This window comes from Cervus canadensis, chromosome 20 (assembly GCF_019320065.1).
Source record: "Cervus canadensis isolate Bull #8, Minnesota chromosome 20, ASM1932006v1, whole genome shotgun sequence".
Classification (NCBI taxonomy): Eukaryota; Metazoa; Chordata; class Mammalia; order Artiodactyla; family Cervidae; genus Cervus; species Cervus canadensis.
Genome location: NC_057405.1, coordinates 27372914 through 27394098, shown reverse-complemented (window position 1 = coordinate 27394098; position 21185 = coordinate 27372914). Strand labels below are relative to the sequence as shown.

The window sequence follows — 21185 nt, the reverse complement described above, 5'->3', positions numbered from 1 at the left end:
CAAATCAATGGTATGAGCTTGAGCAAACTCCAGGAGATAGTGAAGAACAGTGGAGCCTGGTGTATTGCATTTGATGGGGTTGCAGAATCAGACATGACTTAGTGACTGAACAACAGCAACGCAAGCTTTGAGGAACTGTGTTTGAAACAAAATTCACATTCTACATCTGATAGGGAGGGAAGAATAAAGAAGTTTTTTTCATCTTTAATATGAGCCCACCTTATTTCAACGTTTTGTGATTTTGACTTATAAGTGGAATTATAACTATCATTTCTACCTTTATTTAATAAGACCTTTGTTAAACAAGATATAAATGTTACAATCAAAAAATAATTGCATGGATGACAAGAATTGTGATATTGCTGATAATAGAATTGGTGTGTCTATGTGGTATAAAGTCTTAATTTTCTTCTTAAACTCACTGTGTTCTTTAGCAGGTACGTTTGTTGAGACATGAAGGCACTTAAGTTATTTTGATTTATCAAATGATTTTCAAAATTTAAGAAATAAAAGAGAAGTTTTATATCATAAAAGAAAAAGAAATGAAATTTAATAAAAATTTCTTGTCAGAAAATATAAATGAGAAATAAATGAAATTCAATAAATAAAATTCTTTGTCACCAGGAAAAAAGAGAAAATTAGAGAAAAACAATTCATTTTTCAAAACGAAACAGGGTTCAACTTTCATCTACATTTACCCTTGAACATTTTATTAAGGATAAGATGAATTAAGGCCTTTTGCTTTGAAGCAAAAGATTGACCTTAAAATATATCAAATTTAAATATTGTCCTCATTAATCAAATAGGAAAGCCAACACCTCGTGGCTTGGAATATCCTTGTATTTGGCAGAGCCTTCAGAGACAGGCCCCAGTTTGACTTTAGCTGGTATGGCACATGTGGATCACAGAGTGATTCATTTCCAGATGGAAACATGTGCTGAAAGAACTACAGTTCTAAGATGAAGCAATCATGGAGAAAACTTTTCTGAAATTGGGGAAGGTCAGAATCTCTGGCTTGAAATGAAGCCATCATAGAACAAGGTCATATAGGAAAAATAGAAACAAAAGCCATCTTGGTAGTTATCATCATCTATACACATTTTACTTTCTTTCAATTACTAAAGGCAAAGGAGTCTGTTTTAATGAAACTGAGATGTAATGGCACTGTCTTGTAAGCCGGTGCACTTTGTTTATTTTTTTAGTAGAGAAAATTCAACACTTCAAATGTCAAACTATTGGAAAGTATAAACAAACATTTTCCTTTGAAGAAATAATAACCTAGATTGCTTCAGGCATACATAAACGTCAAAGGCTGCAGCATACATTATAAACACATGAAGAAGAAGTGGTCAGGAAAAGTTAAAGTCGGTTGTCACATGAGGAAGGGAAAATAAAGGCATATTCCCCTGATTGAAACCATTCACATTGTGCTTTTCATTGTAGTTATTATTATGTCTATCTTATTTCTGAACCATGAACTATAATGAGGACCAAGCGAGCATTTTTATTATTGCCTAGATTACTCATTTTGTGTCAATATAGTACATTCTCCAAAATGTCGATTAAAATAAATCTAAATTTGTAGAATCAAAGCTCTTTGAAGAAATTACACGTAAAAAATAATATGACCCTATGGTTAGTTACATGTTTGGAAAAAAAATGTTCTGATCTGTCCTCATATCCATTTAGGAAAGTCAAGACTATAAATCTAGCACTCAAGCAATAGTACAAGACACAGAGGGTGAAGCTGAGAAACAGATTCTGAGTATCATCAAACATGGTGTTATACCGTGTGGTGTATGGACTGGCACATGCTGTGATGTGAAGCACTAGAAGGGAGCCTACACTCAGAAATACGTGTTCTATCAAGTCGAAATCAGACTGGCATATTTTTAGTCTCTCAATGCAATGCAATACAATACAATACAATACAATGCTATACTATATAATACAGGCTCAGCCTGAAAGATCTGGCCTGTAATCCATGGTGGGACAAAGGTCACAGATCCCTTCTTACTATTCAAGTCAATTGTTTTTTTGTTTGTTGTTTTTTGTTTAGCTTGTTTGACTTTGATTGTCTGTATGGTACATAATCCCTGGTGGAAAATAAAATTCTTCAGGAATTTCAGAACACTGTATACCCATGCTTTTTACAAATTAATGTAAAATTGTCTTTCATTAGAGTGCATTTAAGAAAAATGCTACAAAAGCAAGGAGAAAAGCTCTTGGAATAAACAACAATTCCAAACTAGGACTTTTAACCAGACACAGGCAAGCGGATCCTGCAATACAGAGTATGTGTGGAAACCAGGAAAGTCGAAGTTGAGGGATAATTAAACAACATATATAATGAATCTACCATTTTTGACAGGTTTTTTGTTTGTCCTAGGGTAACTTTCAATATTGAGCTCTGTTTTGTCAGAATGAATGTGACCGGATTAACTACAAAAAAATTCTTTCTTGTAAAATAAAAAGGATCTGTATCAGTCAGTTCAGTTCAATCGCTCAGTCATGTCCAACTCTTTGCAACCCCATAAATGGCAGCACGCCAGGCCTCCCTGTCCATCACCAACTTCCGGAGTCCACCCAAACCCATGTCCATTGAGTCGGTGATGCCATAAACCATCTCATCCTCTGTTGTCCCCTTCTCCTCCTACCCTCAATCTTTTCCAGAATCAGGGTCTTTTCCAATGAGTCAGTTCTTTGCATCAGGTGGCCAAAGTATTGGAATTTCAGCTAAAGCATCAGTCCTTCTAATGAATATTCAGGACTGATTTCCTTTAAGATGGACTGGTTTGATCTCCTTGCAGTCCATGGGACTCTCAAGAGTCTTCTGCAACACCACAGTTCAAAAGCATCAATTCTCCTGTGATCAGCTTTCTTTATAGTCCAACTCTCACATCAATACATGATCACTGGAAAAACCATAGCCCTGACTAGACGGACCTTTGCTGGTAAAATAATGTCTCTGCTTTTTAATATGCTGTCTAGGTTGGTCATAACTTTCCTTCCAAAGAGTAAGCATTTTTTAATTTCATGGCTGCAATCACCATCTGCAGTGATTTTGGAGCCCAGAAAAATAAAGTCAGCCACTGTTTCCACTGTTTCCCCATCTATTTGCCATGAAGTCATGGGACCAGATGCCATGGTCTTAGTTTTCTGAATGTTGAGCTTTAAGCCAACTTTTTCACTCTCCTCTTTCACTTTCATCAAGAGGCTCTTTAGTTTTTCTTCACTTTCTGCTGTAAGGGTGGTGTCATCTGCATATCTGAGGTTATTGATATTCTTCCCAGCAATCTTGATTCCAGCTTGTGCTTCTTCCAGCCTAGTGTTTCTCATGATGTACTCTGCATATAAGCTAAATAAATAGGGTGACAATATACAGCCTTGACGTACTCCTTTTCCTATTTGGAACCAGTCTGTTGTTCCATGTCCAGTTCTAACTGTTGCTTCCTGACCCGCATACAGATTTCTCAGGAGGCAGGTCAGGTGGTCTGGTATTCCCATCTCTTTCAGAATTTTCCCCAGTTTATTGTGATCCACACAGTCAAAGACTTTGGCATAGTCAATTCTGGAACTCTCTTGTTTTTTTGATGATCCAGCAGATGTTGGCAACTTGATCTCTGGTTCCTCTGCCTTTTCTAAAACCAAATAAGACAGTAGGCACTGAGAGAGGGCATGAGAGGGCAGAGAGACTGAAACCACAATGACAGACAACTAGCCAGTCTGATCACATGGACCACAGCCTTGTCTAACTCAGTGAAAGTAAGCCGTGCCGTGTGGGATCACACAAGACGGACGGGCCATGGTGGAGAGGTCTGACAGAATGTGGTCCACTGGAGAAGGGAATGGCAAACCATGTCAGTATTCTTGTCTTGAGAACCCCATGAACAGTATGAAAAGGCAAAAAGATAGGACACTGAAAGATGAACTCCCCAGGTCGGTAGGTGCCCGATATGCTACTGGAGATCAGTGGAGAAATAACTCCAGAAAGAAAGGATCTGTATAGCTGAATTTAAAAAGTTTATAAGTTTAAGACAAAAAATTCATGACTATTCTTTGCAAACTCAATATTTCCCCCATTTTTCCCTTTCACTGCTTTTTTACTGAAAATCTCATGAGTGGGTGGAATGGAAAGAGAGCATTCTGACAACGTTTTAAAATTAAAGGAGAAAAAAACTTCTGGAGAATCTTATCCCATTTAAACTCTTCTGACTCTGAACAGAAGTGTCACTGCTATTCAGAGTGACAAATTGCAGTTGGGATTATTTGACCTAAAACAAAATGACCTTATAAAATATACAAATCAATTTTCAGCCAATACCTTGATTACAACAATACATCCACAATGAGGATGATCACTTTTGTTCCGTGATGCAGAAATTGTCCTCATGAGACAACACATCCTTGTATACAGCCTTGTTAGTTACTGGGATGCTGCAGACAAACAGACAAAAAGAGAATAAGGCACAGATACTGTTTTCAAATATTATTAAGTTTAATATAAGCAAAATCAAGACTATTTTGTGTGATTAATCAATTATACATGATCATTAAAAGACTTGTGCTTCTTTGATGATCTTTGGGTCATATTGCTAGTTCACATTCCACCAATGTTCCGTCCAGCTTAATTATATAACAGTAGACAAAATATTCCAGTAATATGTGAAATAACATCCAACTACAAACACAAAACACATGTGTTTGCTGGGTAAGTAAGGAAGGTGCACATTGGTTAAGGATCAGGTGAGGAATGCACCAAACTGAGAGGCACTGCTCATCTACTGGTCTGTGAAGGCAACTTGGGGGTGCCCCTAACGGTACCCCAAACATGCTTTCTTTCCCATAGCCGTCTATTATGGGGGCGAGGGTCATTTAGTTCTCTGATTCTCAATCTGCTCACCCATAAAATGGGGAGGAATTTACAAGCCTTATATGTTTAGGGGTTTTCAAAACGTCACAAAAGAACTCAAACACTGAATGAATGTATCTAACCCAGCATGATAAACATAACTGCCTGCCCTTATACATTAAAATTCAGGCTTCGTTTTTGGGGACTTCTAAATGAGAATCTTTGAAAATTAGTTTAAAATGTGGCATTCCTTAAATTATATTTATTGAGTATGTAATCTATCATTACTATATGTCACTGGGCACAACAATAGACTCAGAAATTCTGGTCAGAAAGTGTAGTTTGCTAGTTGTTGTCTTCCTCACAGACTTAAATGTTTATCAAAGTAGGGCTTTAGGTTTTTCTTGGCTAAGTGTTTATACCACTTATTTGCATTCCATGTTAATTTTTCAGAGACTAATCACTAGTAGATTCAGAAAGTTATTTAAATAGGAGACATTTCTACAAACTCTTCTCAAGTTTCCGAAATCTTGTGTTTGAGTAAAAGCCATTCAGGTGGGCTTTGTTTGGATGGGATAATGTTCTAAGTCTCACAAATAATCCATTAGTTGCTCATTATCTTCATTAATCTTTAACTATTTAGACATTTCCAATGAAAAGAAATGTTTTATTGTTATCCAATGTTATTGTTGGATGAATAAGGTCAGAACAGTTCATTCTTTTTATGATGTAAAATAATATCTGTTAAGAGCAGCTAATGACAATTTTTAAACCATTAGACAATTTTTCCTGTAAGAATAGATTGTTTAATCTTATTATTGAGCAGTTAAACTGAGTACTAAAAGATTATTCATGTTTGGAAGCATTTTCTCATTAGAAAACTTAAAACTTGATTGAAATCAGGATGAAACCCATACATGAATTTATAATTCAATTGCTTTGAATTTTAATTATACAAATTTACTAATTTTCCTTATTCTGTTTAAAAATTTTGAACATGTAGACATTTAACATAACACAGAAACTTTAGCAATTCAGAAGTTTGTCAACATTTTATATACAGATCTCATTTTGGAAATGACCTAAAAGTCTTTAATGAGTATTCTTTTTTTTTTTTTTTTTTTTTTTTTTTTTTTTTTTTTTTTTTTTTTTTTATGAGTATTCTTTTTTTAACAAAGAAATAGAGATGCCTTTAAACTTCTCTTACACTCCTTATTCCCACATGCCCGCCTTTCAGGCTTGCCGTCATCACAGTCCAGATAACATTGTAGCTCTTTGTTGCTGTTTGGGGCTTCCCTGGTGGCTTAGAGGGTAAAGTGTCTGCCTACAGTGCAGGAGACCTAGGTTCGATCCCTGGGTCAGGAAGATCCCCCGGATAAGGCAATGGCAACCCACTCCAGTACTCTTGCCTGGAAAATCCCATGGACTGAGAAGCCTGGTAGTCTACAGTCCACGGGGTCGCAAAGAGTCGGACACGACTGAGTGACTTCACTTTCACTTTGTTGCTGTTCAGTCACTAAGTCGTGTCCAACTCTTTGCGATCCCGTGGACAGCAGCATGCCAGGCTCCTCTGTCCTCCACTATCACCTGAAGTTTGCTCGGATTCATGTCCATTGAGTCAGTGATGCTATCCAACCATCTCATCCTCTGCTGCCCCCTTCTCCTTTTTGCTTCAGTCTTTCCCAATATCAGGGTCTTTTCCAGTGAATCAGCCCTTCACATCAGGTGGTCAAAGTATTGGAGCTTCAGCTTCAGCGTCAGTCCTTCCAATGAAAATTCAGGATTGATTTCTTTCGGATTGACTGGTTTGATCTCCTTGCAGTCCAAGGGACTCTGAAGAGTCTTCTCCAGCACCACAATTTGAAAGCACCAGTTCTTTGGTACTCAGCCTTCTTTATGGTCCAACTCTCACATCCATACATGACCACTAGAAAAACCAAATAGCTTTGACTATACAAACCTTTGTTGGCAAAGTGATGTCTCTGCTTTTTAATACTCTGTCTAGGTTTGTCATAGCTTTCCTTGCAAGGAGCAAGCATATTTTAATTTTATGGCTGCAATTGCCAACTGCAGTGATTTTGGAGCCCAATAAGATAAAATCTGTCATTGCCCCACTTTTCTTTTCCCTTCTATTTGCCCCAACTGAGTGATTTCTTGACATCAACTCTGACTTCCTAATAAATCACTTTTAAAAACATTGAAGCCCAGATCCCCATCCCACCAATTATCAGAATCTGTGGATGGGATAAAGGCATCCTTTTGTTTAGAAACCTCCCAGGGGACTTTAAAAGGTAACCAGCCTTGTGAATCCATTACTCAACATTTCCCTCCCAGTAAATCTGTGAAAAACTTGTTCTTGACCATCCTACCCATGGTCAAAGCCAAGCACACTTCTGGGCACACATGGGTTTTGGCTCAAAATAAACCATTTATCCTGTGACCATTCTGTTGATCCTAAAAGAGTAAACTACTCAACTCCCAACTCTCATGTCAGTGACATGGTGCCTTTAACCTTAGAGAACAGCAAATGCTTTTTGTTTTTTAATATATATAATGACAAATTATTTTAAGAGGGCTTAATCACAACACTATTGTCTCTTTCCTACTCATTTATTTTTATTTTGGAAATGCAAATAACAGACTGAAAGAAAGTGAGTTTTTGAAATGGACAGATGTGAATAGAACTCTCAGTTCTACACAGGCAGCATAAATGCTCAGATAAATGGCTTCATCTACTGAATTTCAGCTTCCTGAGATATAATATGGATATAAATCTACAGAGTTGATCTACGTCTACAGAGTTAATTCAAGCATTAAATAAGAATGTATGTATGGAATAGCTGGTACATAACTTTTCTAGAAATATTGTCCCATTCCCCTAAAAGATCGTATACTTTAAAAGCACAGTTTTCACATTGAGAATTTCTAGAATCATAGAGCTTCTGTGGTAGTGCCTTGGGAGACATGGCTGGGACAGGTAGGAGGTGCCAGGAGAAAGAGCTCTGCCCCCATAAAATCAGGTTCCACCAGAGGAGCTCCCCTTTGATCTATTTTATTCAATGGCTCTTTCTTTGGAGCTATATAGTAAGTCCTTGTTAGTTGTCCATTTTAAACACAGCAGTGTGTACATGTCGATCCCAAACTCCTTAACTCTCCCTTCTCCCCATTCTTCTCCTCCCAGCAGCCATAAGTTTGTTCTCTGTCTTTGAGTTTGTTTCTGCAAAGACACATGCACCACTGTTCATTTTGGTACTGTTTACAGTAGCCACACCATGGGAGCAACCTAACTATCCATCGACAAAGGAATGGATAAAGAAGATGTGGTACATATATATGATAGAATATTACTCGGCCATTAAAAAGACTGAAATAATGCCATTTGCAGCAAGATGGATAGACTTAGAGATTGTCATACTGAGTGAAGTAAGTCAGAGAGAGAAGGAGAAATATATCATGACATCTTTTATATATGGAATCTAAAAAGAAATGATACAAATTAATTTCCTTATTCAGTGGCTTTTGACATCAGCTGTCATATAATGAAAGAATTCTGTCAAAGGGAAAATACATAAAAGCCACTGATTTAAATTATTATGGTGGCTGCCACTTGTGTTTTTCTTTTGTATCCACATAATTCACTACAAAAGCACACATGTTGTGGTCAGTCACTTCAGTCTTGTCTCACTCTTTGTGACCTATGGACAGTAGCCTGCCAGGTTCCTCTGTCCATGGGATTCTCTAGGCAAGAATACTGGAGTGGGTTGCCTTCCCCTCCTCCAGGGGACCTTCTTGACTCAGGAATTGAATCCATATCTCTGGCACCTCCTGCCTTTGCAGACAGGTTCCTTACCCACTGAGCCACCTGGGAAGCCACAAAGTACATGTAGATTTATTTATATCATCCCTGATAATATTGGCTTTAATTTTGTTTTTGTACATTTAACAAAAAAATGTTTGGCAATTCTGCACTTGGATCACAATAAAAAGTCAATTCAGGAAAAAAAATTTTCATAAGGTTTATCATATAGTTAATGAATGAGATGATAAATGATTACAATACTATGTCTGATTAAACTAAAACACTGAAGTCTGGAGAAGGAAATGGCAACCCACTCCAATATTCTTGCCTGGAAAATTCCATGAATGGAGGCGCCTGGTAGGCTACAGTCCATGGGATCGCAAAGAGTCGGATGCGACTGAGCAACTTTACTGGTTCCCTGGATAGAGGGACTTCCTTGATGGTCCAGTGGCTAAGAACTCCACGCTCCCTATGCAGAGGGCCTGGGTTCAATCCTCAGTCAGGGAACTAGATCCCACATGCTGCAGCTAAAAAAAAATCCCAAGCGCTGCAACTAACACCCAGAACAACCAAATTAAAAAAAAATAAATAAATAAAATAAAACACTGAAGTCACAACTAGAAGATTCATATTTAATATATGGATGCAGAACACAACAAATGTTGCATTAGCAAGGGTTTAAGAAAGCAGTGAAACCTATTCAGTACCAGTAAGAAAATAAGTAAGGTAACTTAGACAAAATGATTTCATAGAATATGTAAGATTTCCCTTGTTTCATCTATAATAAGAATTAATGTGACCATCAGCAGTTTGGAATTTATATAGATACCAGTCTTTTTAGGTATTGTTTCCTCAAATAGTAGAGGATATGTGAACTTCTTGCTGTTTTTAATTTAACAAATGTAATTGCATTGCTATAAACATAGTTGCTTATCATATCCATCCAAATTTCTGGAAAACATTAAGATTTATTGTCAAAGTAATGAGAGCAAAAAGCGTTGTGCCCTTGCATATTTTCTGTTGGGCATTTCCTGCTGCTTTCTGCATTTTTTTTTTTTTTTTTGCAATCATAGTTGTAGCTGAACCTTATTAATTTTCTCTTTCCGTCACTCTCACTTGTGGATGTGGCATTAAGTGGCTAAAATTACCAGGTGAAGTTCATCCCTAAATTCTTTAATGGCTCACCCACAGTGTTTTATTCCTTGGTACATAGATTGTTGGAATCTTTTAAAATCCATTTTGCATGTAGCACAAGATGACCTGCAATAGCAAAGCTATAAAATGGACAGAGACAAGGAACAGCTCATTAAAATTTCAGATGAAAATGTGGGTAATTGAAATATTTTCAGTGTTTTGAAGTGTTCCTGCAATTCTACATTACATCATCAGTATTCATGGCTATAAAATGTTGATTCATGTCAATGTATGACAAAACCCACTACAATATTGTAAAGTAATTAGCCTCCACCTAATAAAAATAAATGAAAAAAAAAACAGCAAAAAAAAAAAAAGTTTATTCTTTAACATTTAGTGTGTTCTTTATTTTTCACAGTAGCTTTTCAATAACAGTGATAAGGAAGTGAGATCCTCCTAGGGGCATATTGTCTCCCTAATTCACTTTGCTTCCCGGAAGTGAAAAAAATTCCAGGCAACTTCTACTAGCAATTTTGTTCAAACAATGTTAGGATATTAGTCTGTCTCACAGATTTATAACTGTTTTGTTTGTAGAACAAAAATTGCCAAACAAGAACCAGGATAATGCTTTTAGATATTGTACAATCAAGACAGCATACGATAAAAGTAACTGTTATTAACTTCAAGCTGACCAGTCACATCTGGAAAACCAAAGTTTATCATTTAATTAAATTTTTTTTTGAGGAAGCAAAAAAGTGAAACTTCACTTATCTGAAAACTATTCTGAGATTAGTTTAATATGATTCTCTTTAAATTTTTTTCTTTTTCTTTTTTTTTTTTAGGGATAACTGTGTGCCAGCTGCGACTTCCCAGGTGGCCCGGTGGTAAAGAATCCACCTGCAATGCAGAAGATGCAGGAGATGTGGGTTCGATCCCTGGGCCAGGAAGATCCTCTAGAGGAAGAAATGGCAACCCACTCTACTATTCTTGCCTGGACAATCCCATGGACAGAGGACCTGGTGGGCTATACAGTATATGGGATTGCAAAGAGTCAGACATGACTGAGCACACAGCAGAACTACAAGTGTGCTATCTAGATGTTGTACTAGAACTAGAGACAAAGCAGAGGATAAGATGTAATTTCTCCTTTGAGGAAGGATCATTGGTATATCAACAAATTTTGTCAGAACAATGTGGTAACTGCAATAATGGACTTAGACGCAGGGCATTACTAGAGGGCATAGGAAAGGAATTGATTCGTTCAGGAAAACTACCACGTGAGGTTACACAGAGAAGGTGGGCTGAGGTCCGTGTAGGAGGATATAAAGGAGATGTGAGAAACGAGATGGCCAGGAAATAACTGGTAGACACAGTACTTCAGGGAGAGTGAAGAGAGACACAAAGCCTCGAGGAGAGGAGTATTAATAGTATAATGAAATGTTTGAAGAAATGCAAATATGTCACAATTACAGAGGAGTTAAGTCTGATATTATAAATGCCACGATTAAAGTCACATATGTGGGAAGGTCCTTGCATGTCATGTAGGGCATCTTTTGGATACCAGTGGTATACAAACATTTTTGTTTTTACACACAGAATTTTTTTTTTTTTTAAGCACTCCTTCAATATCAGTGTGCCTATTTATTTATTTAATTTTCGGTGAACTCCATAAGGGCAGTTTAAAAAAAAAAAAAACCTGTCTTATTTATTGATATTTTTCAAGTTTCTGTAACAGTACCTGACACAAGAGGACTCGATAAATAGCTCTTCAGTGAACGAAGCACATTACCAAATTACTAAACACAAATAAAAACAGATTTTTTAAGAAGATATGCTAAAGATGAAGTAAAATGGAGTTTGAAGGGCTTTACTAATTGGGATAGCTTTATGTTATCTTAGCTAATATCTCAAGGTATAAAGCATACTTTGAGGCTCATCTATAGTAACGGCAAATGTTAATCAGTATTTTTAATAGTCTTCTTGATAATTTTGAACTTTTTTGTCAACCATCTTCTCAAATCTTACCAGGTCATCTTTCTCTTTATCTTTTGGTGTTACTGGGAGAAAGTTTGTATGACGGGAAGAAGAAGACAGTTCAGTTCTATAATTTTTTAACTGTTCTTTTAAAAAAATCTTATTGTATTATCTTCACTCAATGTTTTCTTCAGGAATGTGTTCTTAAGCAACCTGCTCATTTTCTGAGATTTAGTCAAGACTGGTTCTATGAATGATACATTCACTTGCTGATTCATATAAACAGTAGTACATTGCAATGCATTGAAAGTAAATGAAAGATGAAGGTGTCATCACCAAACTGCACTGGGGTACAACTCTTGTCTCAGATTTCTTTAAGACCATTTATTATCAGTGGAACTGAAGAAGGGCATCAACGCCTTTCTGTATATTACATATCAATAGAGTGTAATGAGTTTCTTTTTATTATAGTACAGTGTAATGAATACAATTAATTCAATATTTTCTTCCTTTACTCCAAAGGTTGTCTTTTTCACCTTGAGTTCCATGTACTCCCACTTGGAGGCCAACTGGTTATGGTCTCCACTTGGGAGATGGTTATGGAAATAAAAACAAAAGAAAAACTTGAAGCCCAGAAGTGACATGTTTAGACCTGAGTTTGAAAAACTGCTCAGTCGCCCAGTTTCCTAGATAACTTTACAATTATATTTTAATTCTATCATTTTGGATGGATAAAAAGCTTTGTAATGTATACTTTAGTATTTTTCAATTTATTAATCACTACCTTAACAGAACTTAATTTTTTCTTTATGACATAAATAAAGAATAATAATACTATTGAATTTTTTAAAATCATGAGTCTCTATATTAAATGGCCCCATGTTATCATTCTTTTGAAATTCTTATTATTGATTTTCAGAAAACTTTAGCCTCTTCTTCTTTGTCTAGTTATTAAGTCTTGACTAATCCAATTTAATTTATATTCAAAGGGCATGAAATCGAGATTACCAGGATTAGTAAAATTATGTCTAAAAGAATGCAAATACTTTCTGAGTTCAGGCCTGAGGGATGCTCCTCTAAGCAAACTTAATATGTGGCTTAATTTGTGAACTTGATATTCTCAACACCATGAGTCCCTAAGCCCTAGGCTACAGTCCTGTGCTGGTCCATGGCCTGTAAGGAACCGGGCCACACAGCAGGAGGTGAGGGGAAGGAGAGTGAGTGAAGCTTCCTCTGTATTTATAGCTGCTCCCCATCACTCACCTTACCTCCTGAGCTCTGCTTCCCGTCAGACTGGTGGAGGCATTAGATTCTCATAGGATCATGAGCCCTACTGTGAACTGTGGATGCAGGGGATCTAGGTCATGTGCTCCTTGTGAGAATGATCCTGAAACCATCCCACCATTCCCTATCCCCATCCATGGAAAAATTGCCTTCCAGGAAACCAATCTCTGGTGCCAAAAGGGTTGGGGACTGCTGCTCTTCACCTTTCAGCAGCTTTTTAATTTTATTTTTTGTCTCTATTTTTAGGTGTGGGACATATTCCATATAAATTTAAATGCCAGATCCCCAAGTTCTGGATAAAGAAAGCATGCCTCTACCTGTTCCACTTGGTGTTTCCTGGACTGATTTTCATAAAAACAAGTTAACATTTCTTTTTCATTATTAGGACATTCACTCACTTCTAAACTTGTTGATTGGTGCCCTAGAGAGATTTGAGTTGATAAAATAAGGATACTTTGGCCTTGATGTGCAAACAGAACTGCTGAAAAACTAGGTAGAGAAGAAGCAAGGAAAGAGGGTAGATGTGAACAAAATCTAGGACTTATTCTCAGCGAGAGATTCTCGTGTCCAGGAGTGAATCCTATGAGAATTCATAGCTCAGGTTAATAAGAAAAGGTACTTGGGATGATGGGCAAATATAGAAAAGCTATGTCTCAGTCACAGGTCAGAGAGAGGGGACATAGTCATTGTCTGGAACACAGCATTGACACATTGGCAATGCCTGAATTTGGGCAACTACTGCTTTGGGGGTGGGGGACGGGAGATTGAATTTATTCTCAAATCAATTTGAGATCAATAAAATTGTCTTCTGCATATTTCTTGGGTACCTAGTGGATCAAGATTTTTATTTATTCTATTGTCCACAACGCTATTTGTCTAGCTTTGGTGAAGATTTCATAAATATAGAAAAGTACTAAAAGTAATACAAATATTTTGAGTAAACTCTGAGAGATAGTGAGTTAGACAGTGAGACAGGACAGAGGAGCCTGGTGTATTATAGCCCATGGGGGTCACAAAGAATTAAACATGACTTAGCGACTTATCATGTCATCATCTTATCCTACTTTTTTCAGATTTTTGTTAAAAGTATAAAACACTAGAGTTAAATTTCTCTTTGAATTACTTCCTGCCCCAGAATTGAGATGCTGGGCTTCCTGCTAATAAGGGCAATTTGAAATTTGAGAAATTAATTGGAAAAAAATAAATGGATAGTACTCTATTTTCATACCAAACTCTGGGTTATGCTGCATAAAGGACAAAGGGAAGTATTACAATTTCTCTTACTATATATTTTTCTTTTTCATCATGTAATAGTGCTTTAAATGTCTTATTAGATATTCATTAGCTCTGCTTGATGGATAGCAGTACATTTGCTTTGGCACATACCTCCTGGGTAAGGAGTTTCTAAAGTCCTGTTTAATGGATTCACATAGTTTTAATTCCTGACAAGGGAGTGCCTGAACTGAGCCACCAACAGGAGAAATAAAAGGATTAAAATCTCCTAGTTGCTGTTCTTTTTCACTTAGGAAACACAGAATACCAGATGCAAATATTTTGGAAGTAAATTGTGCCCGTGAACAAATTATTTTTCTTTCCCTTCTTATACTGTTTCTTAGTTCAGGAGGCAGGAAGGTCCCAGGTTGAGTTCTCAGGCAGCAGACATGAGATGGGTGTTTCAGTGCAGGGTTTATGGAGCAATGACTTGGGAACACTCCTCTAAGGGCAAGAGGAGCCAGGCATGGGCAGAGGGAGAGTTGAGATGCAGAAAGATACAAAAGAGCCCTTAGCTGATTTTTCTGGTCTCATGTGAGCAGGAATGGCTCTTCACAGTTGTCTTTGTTTGAGGAGGGAAGTAAGAAGGGATGCTACTGGGAAGGAAATAGTAGCTTATAGTCATGCGGTTCCTCATGGTCTAGAGAGGGCTAGAGGGCTTCAAATTTCTAGAGAGGGCTTCAGGTCTGCACTGTCAGTAGGCATCATGAGGACCTCAGGCCTGGAGAGGGATTCTGGGCAGCTCACCAACCATGCCTGCATCCAGCCTCTGCATGAAGCTTATGTTGGATGGCACAGAGCATGTGTAATGGCCCACAGGTTATTAATACATCAAACAGCCACTCATTTCATCAAACTATCCAAATCATGCAATTTGGTTTCTTCAGATATATATTTGTAATAGTAATATTCTATAAACTGTATGACTACTTTTTCCTATTCTTTACTTTAAACAGTTAAGCCAGTTAAGAACCAGTTCAAAGGAGACGTGCAAAAGAAAAGTCATGCCCATTGCCTGAGAGGAAATATAATATAAATAATATAATTTGACAGATGACATACACAGATATAGAACATTTAGGGAACAATTATATAACCTTGCATAAGGAAATGTATAATACTGTTCTAGGAATAAAAATGTTGATGAAACAGATTAGAGAAGTTTCCAGAATAGATCGGTATGTGTATTAGTTGAGAAATATCATTAATAAAAGCACCAGTTGAATTTTTTTCTTTTATAGTTTTTCCCAACAAATCATCTTTTGGCAGGTAAAAGGTAGTTATTGTTACCTTATACACTAACTTATTTTTGTAAGTACTCAGGTTATCACAGGGCTACCCAGGTGGCATTAGTGGTAAAGAACATGCCTGCCAATGCAGAAGATGTAAGAGACAAGGATTCTATCCCCGGGTTGGGAAGATCTCCCGGAGGAGGAAATGGCAACTCAGTCCAGTATTCTTGTCTGAAAAATCCCATGGACAGAGAGCAGCCTGGCGTGCTATGGTCCAGAGGGTTACAAGGTTATCAAAAGTTGTAAAACAAAAAATGGAACAAGTACATGAATTAGTTTCCAAAATGTTTTAGTCCACTGAAACATTGTATAAAGAATCTTGCAATATAATGATTTTGGTAACAATCTAGATTAAGTCATTTCCCCATATAATCCTCCCTTTCCTATAACTCAAGAGACATAAAGCAAAGATATTTTTCTTGTGTTTATATGAGAACAGAGTCATTCTGTTCCATGAGAACTCAGGATTCTGGTGAAAATGTGTGGACTGAGAGAGATGACAGAGCATCAGAAGAAAAGTCTGAAGCCAGAGAGGTTGGCTCATCATATTTAAGCAAAGAAATCCACCTCCACGGCATCATCATGTAAGGTGAAACAGCTGCTGTAGAAGCTGCAGCAAGTTATCCAGAACATATAGCCAAGATCATTAATGTAGGTGGCTACACCAAACAGCCTTATACTGAAAGAAGGTGCCATCTGTAACTTTTACAGCTAGAGAGGAGACGTCAATGCCTGACTTCAAAGTGTCAAAGCACAGATTGCCTCTCTTGTTAGAGGCTAATATAGCTGGTAACTTGAAATTGAAGCCAATGATCATTTATCATTTTGAAAATCCTAGGGCTCAACAGTTATGCTAAATTTTCTCTGCCTGTGCTCTATAAATGGAACAACAAAACCTAGATGACAGCACATAGGTTTACAACATGATTTACTCAACATTTTAAGCCCACTGTTGGGACCTAGTGCTCAAGAAAAAAAAATCTTTAGTTTAAAATGTTACTGCTCATTGACAATGCACCTGGTCACCCAAGAGCTCTGGTGGAGGTATCCAACAAGATTTGTGTTGTTTCCATGCCTGTTAACACTACATCCTTTCTGCAGCCCATGAAGCGAGGAGTAATCATAACATTCAAGTCTTTTATTTAAGAAATACGTTTTGTAAAATTATAGCTGCCAGAGATAGCCATTCTTCTGACGGATCTGAGCACAGTCAACAGAAAACCTTCTGGACAGAATTTGATGTTCTTGGTTCCCCTAAAAACATCCATAGGAAGAGAATAAAATATCAACATTAACAGGAATTTGGGAGAAGTTGATTTCAACCCTCAAAGGTGACTTTGAGTGGGTCAGGACTTCAGTGGAGGAAGTAACTGCAGATGTGGTAGAAATAGCGAAGAAGTAGAGTACAAGGCAAAGCTTGAAGATGTGACTGACTTACTGCAATCTCATGATAGAACTTAAACGAATGAGGAATTGTTCTTACAGGTGAGCAAAGAAAGGAGTTTTATGAGATGAAATCTACCTCTGGTGAAGATACTGTGATTGCTGAAATGACAGCAAAGGATTTAGAATATTACATGAATTTAATTGATAAAGCCCCAGCAGGGTTTGAGGTGATTGACTCCAACAATTTTGAAGGAAGTTCTGCTGTGGGTAAATACAATCAAACAGCATGCTACAAAGAAATCATTCATGAAAAGAAAAGTCAATCAATGTCACAAACTTTTTTTTGGTCTTATTTTAAGAAATTGCCATAGTCACTCCAGCCTTTAAAATCACCACCATGGTCAGTCAGCAGACATCAATATCCAGGTAAGATGCTCTGTCAGCAAAAAGATTACAACATGCCAAGGACTCAGGTAATGGTTAGCACTATTTTTAGCAATAAATTATTTTAAAATTATGGTATGTACATTGTTTTATTAGACACAATGCTATTACAAGCTTAATAGACTACAACAAAGTGTAAGCACAACTTTTTTATGCAACAGAAAATAAAAAATTTTGTGTGACTTGTTTTATTGAGATTGTCTGGAACCAAACTTTCAAAATCTGTTTTTCAAACATAGGCCAGAATAGATTTTGTTCCTAAAGTTCCTTTGAAAGTTAAAAGTTTATAGGAAAATTTGCCTGCTAAGTACAATTTTTCATAAAATAAACTTACAAATGAGAGGTAGTCCCAATCTAGGGCACAGATATCTGTGTATGCTGTGTTCTCAGTTGTGTCTAACTCTTTGTGGCCCCATGGACTCCGGCCTGTCAGGCTCTAGTTCTTTCACTAGAACTAACTTTACATCATTGGTTTGACTAAGTTCTGATCCCTTAGGAGATGTAGGTTTCAGAAGTGGTACCTACTGGTGGCAAGGGAGGGCTTCAGGAAGAGAAGAGAAAAGGTACAGAACTTTGGACACCCAGAATCTTGCTACATGGAAAAAAGTTCTACAGTGGGGAGAAGCAAAGGTGAGTAGTAAAGGATGTGAGTGTGTGTGTGTGTGTGTTAGTTGTTCAGTCATGTCCAACTCTTTGTGATCCCGTGAACTGTAGTCTGCCAGGCTCCTCTGTCTATGGGATTCTCCAGGCAAAAATACTGGAGTGGGTAGCCACTGCCTTCTCCAGGGAATCTTCCCAAGCCAGGGATTGAACCCAGGTCTCCCACATTGCAGGAAGATTCTTCACCATCTGAACTATGTGGTAAAGGATAGATTCTGTTTAATTAATTAGTGCTGCTTTGATCTACAGGTTGAGTTTCCATACGGTAAAGGATTATTTTGGATGGTATTTCAAGATAATGCTTTAAATAAGTAATGTTTTATTTCAACTTGATATTTTCTATTTGTCCATGTTAGTTTTACATTTTTTGTCTTTATTTTTGCTTTCTCTTAACTTGTATTTATTGTCTAAGCAATATTATTGAAATAATAAAGGATATCAAATAGTACAAAAATTTACACCTGATGTCCTCACGTTGTCATATTAATTGTGATCCTTTTTCAGTTTTTTAGTTTGTCCATACATAAGCATTGTTGTAACCAAAGAAGAGACACTTCCGTGCTCTGGTCTTTTTTCACTTGACATTGTGTCCTGTTTTATCTTTATTCATCATTTCCATTTTGACCACTCAAAACTGACCTTCTAGATTCCGTGTTGGATGCTCAGGCTTGTAAACCTCTGACCTGGCATCAAATTCTAAGCTTCCTTCAAGAGCACTCATCTCTGTAGATGTCTTCTCCAATGAGAAAACAAAAACAAAAACCTATTTTCCTTTTCAAAGTGCAAGCAAAGGTACCTTCTCAGTCACTCTTTTTGGTCTGCTTGTACTTTTAGACATCATTTTAATTAAAAGGTAATTTCATGTTTTGCTGTTGAAACACATCTCAAAAATCCTATAGTGTGGTGTGTGTGTGCATGCTAAGTTGCTTCAGTCACGTCCGACTCTTTTCTCTGTGGATGGTAGCCTGCCAAGCTCCTCTGTCCATAGGAGTTTCCAGGCAAGGAGTGGGTTGTCATGCCCTCCTCCAGGGGATCTTCCTGACCCAGGGATCAAATCTGCCTCTCTTAGGTCTCCTGCGTTGGCGGGCAGGTTTTTTTCTTTTTTTTTTAACCACTCTAGTACCACCTGGGAAGCCCGCATAGTACAGTACCTAGCATACAATAGGCACTCAGCAAATGTTTATTGAATGAACAGTATTGCTCATACAGAATCACAGATCAATTTCTTTAGCAAAAGAAAGTTCTTATAAATGTGTTTCCAAAAAAATATCTTGTGCCTACTCAGAAAAACTCCAAAAAATAATAGAATTAATAATGCTTTAAAATAGGACAATGCCTTTATAGAAGTTTCATAGAAGAATTTTTTCTCTTAAGCTTTCCAATAACCCTATGATACTGATATTGATACTCTGAATTTACAGATAAATAAAGCTCAGAGAAGTTCAGAAAGTTAAGAATCTTGTCCAAGATCACACAATTAATAGTGTTGGACCCAAAATTGGGACACGGCCTTTCTAATTTCGGGCTCTCCAGGTGGCACCAGTGGTAAAGAACCTGTTAATGCAGGAGACATGAGAGACGCAGGCTCGATCCCTGGGTCAGGAAGATTCCCTGGAGAAGGACATGGCAACCCACTCCAATATTCTTTCCTGGAGAATCCTATGGACAGAGGAGCCTGGCAGGCTGCAGTCCATAGGGTTGTATAGAGTTGGACATAACTGAAGCAACTTAGCACACACTTATAATTTCAGTCTAGTTTCTGTAATATATTTCCAGTATCCACAGTCAGCTTGTCAATTTCAAATAACATGAAGATCAGAATGCTATGAAAAGGAAGGCTTGTGTACAGAAAGTGGGGGTGTCAGCAACAGTGATTTGCTGAGGGGCTACCCCTGATTCGACATTAGTGGCTGATACCAGTTAACCCTCTAATTTCTGAATTGACTTGTAAGTATGTTTTTGAATTCTTGGGGACTTTCAGTCATTTAAAAGTATTCAAGCTTGGTGTGGGTTACCTGATTTCTCAGAAAACTACACAGAAGATGACAGTTCTGTATCATTCTGGTGTATAAAGGGGAGAGGAGTACTGCTGTGAGAATTCCTAACAATTACAAGTTTTAAATACAGTAAAATTAAGCAAATGGAAATAAACTGAAGTGAAATTATTTACTGTATAAACAGTTCTTAAGAAAGGGATGAGAGATTGAATGTAATCCTTGATTACATGTAGAAATAAGTTTTTAAAAATAGTTAGCTCATACTTGAACTCGATGACTTGTATATTCTTGAGTGAATATATATCTTAAAATTATAAACATATTTTACCCTCTTTCATCTTGAATAAATTATAATTTGAACTATTTACATATCAATCAAAAATACAAACTTAAATAAAAATGACTGTTTCTCAGAATTTCGATTTTTAGAAATACTGGTTGTTGGTGGTTATAATTTGATCTTTGTAACAGTAGCACTATTAATAATAATAGAAGATTTTTCTTTCAGTCACATTGGAATCTAGGTATCTATCAGGTAACTGTTGCCCTCTAATCACTAGGGTATTTTAAAAAAAGCATTAGCTAGGCATTCCTAAAAATACTCCTAGGAAATATTATACCACTTCATAGATACAGCACGCACCTGTAGAAAACATTAAATGTCTGGATACTACAGCAACATTCTATTTTAGAAACAAAAATCGATTTTAAGAAATATGATCTGTTATTCACAATGCAATACAATAATTGCAAGGGACAGAAATGTTCTGGGAAGATAAAACTATAAATGATAAAATAAGACAATTTTAAGTGAAACTGACTGTTTCTTTTAATAGTAAAATTGTTTTCTTTTATTCATTCAGCATAAATTTTAGACTAAAACAATGATGAAACAGACCAGTACAATAGAATTAAAATATTTATCTATACTTGTATAATATATATCTCATAAAATGTGCTTTTGCCCTGTAGAAAAACTCAAGATTTTCACTAGTAAAGTTATAGAAATTTAGAACATAAATCCACAGATTTAAAACTGCAAATGCACTAAAAATACAATGTTAGATTTTTTAAAAATATTGATCTGCAAT

At 36.8% G+C, this 21185-nt stretch overlaps 1 pseudogene; it reads left to right on the top strand.

The window, feature by feature from the left end:
• Positions 1-7816: 7816 nt before the first annotated feature.
• Positions 7817-21185, top strand: part of LOC122422704 — a 112165-nt pseudogene continuing 98796 nt past the window's right edge.